Source organism: Mirounga leonina, unplaced genomic scaffold (genome assembly GCF_011800145.1).
Source record: "Mirounga leonina isolate KUSES-001 unplaced genomic scaffold, KU_Mleo_1.0 Mir_173, whole genome shotgun sequence".
Classification (NCBI taxonomy): domain Eukaryota; kingdom Metazoa; phylum Chordata; class Mammalia; order Carnivora; family Phocidae; genus Mirounga; species Mirounga leonina.
Window position 1 is genome coordinate 47,356,176 of NW_023270447.1, and position 4,739 is coordinate 47,360,914.

Consider the following 4,739-nt stretch of genomic DNA (forward strand, 5'->3'; position numbering starts at 1 on the left):
CGAGGGCCTCAAGAGCCTGCAGAAGCTTGGATGCTGTTGCTGATGGGAAGTGAGGCCCATTTGCAGCTGCAGTGGCCTCACAGCTAACAAAGGGATGGTGTTCATTTCCTTCAGAAGTTGTTTTGCTCTCTTTCCAAGGCTGTAGGGCAACTGAGGCTTTAATAGGAAGCTCTCTGAAGCAGTGAGTCAATAGTCACTCATCCTAGGAGGTGATTCACACGCCAGAGTGTGTGGTCCACAAATGGTGTGGGGGTGGTACCTCTTGGGGAGAGACTGACGTGCCCCTAAATGAGTTGTTTGTGATCACAGGCTGCTCACGAGCAGACATGGGAACAGATGCGCCAATTAAGCCCTCATCATGTCCTCTCCACACTCCTTCAGGAGGGGCGCACGTGTTGCTCGAAAAGATGTTGAACTTGGGCATAAGAAATGTGATTGCCCGCATCCCCCAGGCCTCTTCAAAATGAAGGCTGGTGAAGATTCAGAATGGGGAACTGGAGGTTTGGATGGTTTTAAGACTTGTGCTGTTCATGCAGAGATAAAATGAGAGAATCCTGAAAAGCTGGCCGGAGAAGAATTTTGGAGCTGAGCACAACTCCAGTGGGGTGAGAATCTTGTCCCTAAATTTTTACTCAATGATAAAAATTTTATCAAGATAAAAAAATAATTAACCTATTATTTATCTGTTTCTTCCAATGGACTGTGCATGTTCTAGGGGTTCTGTGAATCTTATTCTGTATCCATCACAGCCAAGAGGGCTGCATCAGCTGTGCCAAAATGCCTGGATCTGGATCGGAGCTCTGGGCAGCTACAGAACCCCTCAGTGCCTCAGTCCCTTGGCCTGTAATATGGGAACTCTGAATAATACCTACCTGATAGGGTTGTGAGCATTAACTCATCTAACGCAGTGCTATTCAAAGTGGGATCCATCCCCCAGAACTCATCTACAAACTTACCAGTCCTTTGTCAGTTAAGTACAAAAAGTAAGAGTAACCTTCTGGGAGCCTTTGTCGCAATTGCTTGTTATAGCAACAGTTTTATTATATTTTACAAAAGTATCAGTTTGTAGTAGATAAAACATCTTTTTTAAACTGGCTCTTCATCACAGTTTGAGAACCACTAATTGTGTACATCTTAAAATGTAGATGTGTTGCAGTATCTATTTATTAAAATTCATATCATTTTGTTATAAAGACCTTCCTTTTACTTCTCCTCTATGCTTATCTTTGAGTTTCATGGGTCAGTAGTATGATTTCCATTTCAGGATTTTTAAAAAAAAAAGATAGTTAAAATGTTTATTATTAAAAGTGGGTGTTGTAGAGTTAAGAACCACTGATGTAGAACTATAGTAAACATAAGGATTTGGGATTTGATTCCAAGACACAGTGAGAGAGACTTAGGATTCTAAGTGGGAACCCTGGCAACATGGTGAGGGAGGGGCTTCTATGAAATCTCATCCTCCAGCAATGTGATACCATGGTAGGCCCTCCTCCTTGGTTCTGCCATTGGAAAAGCCCTCTTGATGAGCTCTGGGTTGAAAGTAGTCTTTCCCATCTTATAGCACATTTAATAAGGTAGAATATGGGCTTTGCTCAATATCAACTCACTAATTTTAGACAAGAGCAAATACTGGGCCAGGGAAACTGTCATAAAAGTGATTATTTTAAAATCTACCAGTTTGGAGTGCCTGGATGGCTCAGTTGGTTGAACGTCTGACTTTTGATTTCGGCTTAGGTCATGATCTCAGAGTTATGAGATTGAGCCCTTTGTCAGGCTCTGCACTCGGAAGGGAGTCTGCTTGAGAATTCTCTCCTTCTCCCTCTGCCCCTCCCCCTGCTCACACTTTCTCTCGGCCTCGCTCTAAAAATAAATAAATAAATCTTGAAAAAAAGAAAAGAAAAGGGGCGCCTGGGTGGCTCAGATGGTTAAGCGTCTGCCTTCGGCTCAGGTCATGATCCCAGGGTCCTGGGATCGAGCCCCGCATCGGGCTCCCTGCTCAGCGGGAAGCCTGCTTCTCCCTCTCCCACTCCCCCTGCTTGTGTTCCCTCTCAGGCTATCTCTCTGTCAAATAAATAAATAAAATCTTTAAAAAAAAAAAAGAAAGAAAAAGAAAAGAAAAAAGAGAATCTACCAGCTCACAGGCATTTAAGGTGCCCTTACTTTTCTCCTCCATAAAATGAGAGATTCAAAATAGATGTATGATAGTGTAATGTAGCAGAAGGAACAAAAACTTCAGAATCAGGCATAACTGGGTTTGATCTTTCATTCTGCCACCAATTGATAAACAAGTCACTTAATATCTCTGGGCCTCAGCTTCCTCACTAGTAAAATGGGGATAGTAACACTTACCTTACAGGGTCTTTGTGAGAATGAGCAGTGATGCTTGCCGTGTACCCTTGACATAGAGTATTTCAGTAATTGTTAGCTGCCATTTCCCTGCTCTCATGTTTCCATGAAGGAACTTCTGAGAAGTAAAAATTAAAGATGGTCACAAATACGTAGCTATTCTTCTCACTGAGAGGCAGAATCTAGTTCCCCTCCCCTTGAATCTGAGCTGGGCTTGGTCACTTGCATGACCATAGAATATAGCAGAAGTCATGTTCTAGGACTTGCAAAGCTAGGTCATAGGAAACCTTGCAGTTTTCACCGAGGTTTCTTGGAAAACTTGCCATGGGGGAAGCCATGTGCAGTGAAGTATCTGGTTATTCTGCCCTCCATGCTTTGAGGAAGCCCAAGCTACAAAAGTAGAGAAGGCAGTGGAGGAGAAATGTCCCAGCCAGTTTCCAGCTGGCCAGTCATCTGGCCCAGGTGCCAGACATGAAGAAGTCCTCAGATAATTCCAATGCCAGCAGCTATCTCTGACAATAGCCACCTGAAGGACCCTAAGCAAGAACCACCCAGCTGAGAGTCAACAGACAGAACTGTAAGAAAAAAATACTGCCGGGGTGCCTGGGTGGCTCAGATGGTTAAGTGTCTGCCTTCAGCTCAGGTCATGATCCAGGGTCTGGGATCGAGCCCCACATTGGGCTCCTGACTCAAGGGGAAGCCTGCCTCTCCCTCTCCCTCTCCCTCTGCCTCTCCCCCTGCTCGTGCTCTCTCTATCTCTGTGTCTCAAATGAATAAATAAAATCTTTAAAAAAAAAAATACTGCAGTGTGGAGTGGTTTGTTAAGCAGCAGTAAACAGCTAGAACATTCTGCTAGAGCAAAATTTCTGGTCTTTCCACCCCTTACTAACATACGAGTGATTGATGGTTTGCCAAAAGTTTAAACTCCATTAGCTCACAATCCTGTACTGGCCAGGAGTAAGGTACTCAAGTTGCTGTTGCCACATGGCCTGCCTTTGTTTCCCATTTTTTAATCTGTGAGCATTCTTCTCCTTCTCCTCTGTGACAGGGGTGGTTCTTCCGGGGATGCGGGGGAGGAGGCTACTTGCTTCATTGATCTTGCCTGTGACTGGGTAGGTAAGTGGGAGGAAGCCAATTTGGCTTCATATTGAGGTGACTTTCTCCAGTCTAGATCTGAGATTTTGATGTCCTTCTCTTTGACTCAACTGTTTCAGAACCAATAGTGGGGAGTGTTGGGACTGGCACCTCAGAGAGACCCCAATCTCCCTTACACTTCTGACATTCTGTAAAGCAGATAGTTAGGTACTAGGCAGGTTCCTAACTTGCCCTGTACCCTTGCTTATATGGAACTCTTGCATACATTGTTAATAACGTGTTTAATTTCCTCAAACTTACAAACAAGCTAAAGCAATTATAATCATGGTTAGTAAGTTTCTGGTTTTATCTTGACACTTTTGATGGTTTGGTTACATGACTTCTCACAAAGATCATGACAAAAACTTTCTACCAAAGCCAAGCTGATAAACAGAGCCCTGGAGACTGCCATCATATCCTGTACACGACTCAAACATGACTTCTAATTTCCTCAGCCCCTGGAAAGATGACAGCGTGCATCTACTTTATTAAATTCTGTTGGGCCGGGCGCCTGGGTGGCTCAGTCGGTTAAGCGACTGCCTTCAGCTCAGGTCATGATCCTGGAGTCCCGGGATCGAGTCCCGCATCGGGCTCCCTGCTCAGCAGGGGGTCTGCTTCTCCCTCTGACCCTCACCCCTCTCATGCTCTCTCTCTCATTCTCTCTCTCAAATAAATAAATAAAGTCCTTAAAAAAAAAAATTCTGTTGGGCCTTCATTATTTTTTTTAGTTATTGTTTTATTGCTTCCAATCATTCTTCTTGCTCAGGTCATAGAAGGAGAATAGAAATCCTGTTAAGGTGACAAATACTGTGTTTTTCTACCCCCTCTCCATGACAATGTTAATTCATCCATTCATCCAACCATCCAGTCATTCACTCAGCATGTCTTTATTGGGAGCCTTCTCTGAACCGAGACCTGTGCTGAGTCCTGGACATTTAAGTGTAAGTGAGATACTTGCAGGCCCCTTCCTCAAAGGGAGTGCATCTAGTGATGGAGCAATTCAGCAGACAATAGCAATGCTGTGTAATGAGTGTCCCAACATGGAATACATATACACATACACATTCTTCTGAGGGAAGAAAGCAGAGGCACTGAGGACACCATCCTCCAATACCCAACTCCTTTGAGTATTCAAGTTTAAGCACAAAATTTGACATTTTTTGTGACTAGCCCATGGATGAATTTCACCATTGCATTTTGTGTCCTTCATGCACCTCATTTACAAAATCTTATGCAACAGAATTGTTGGAGATGGAAAA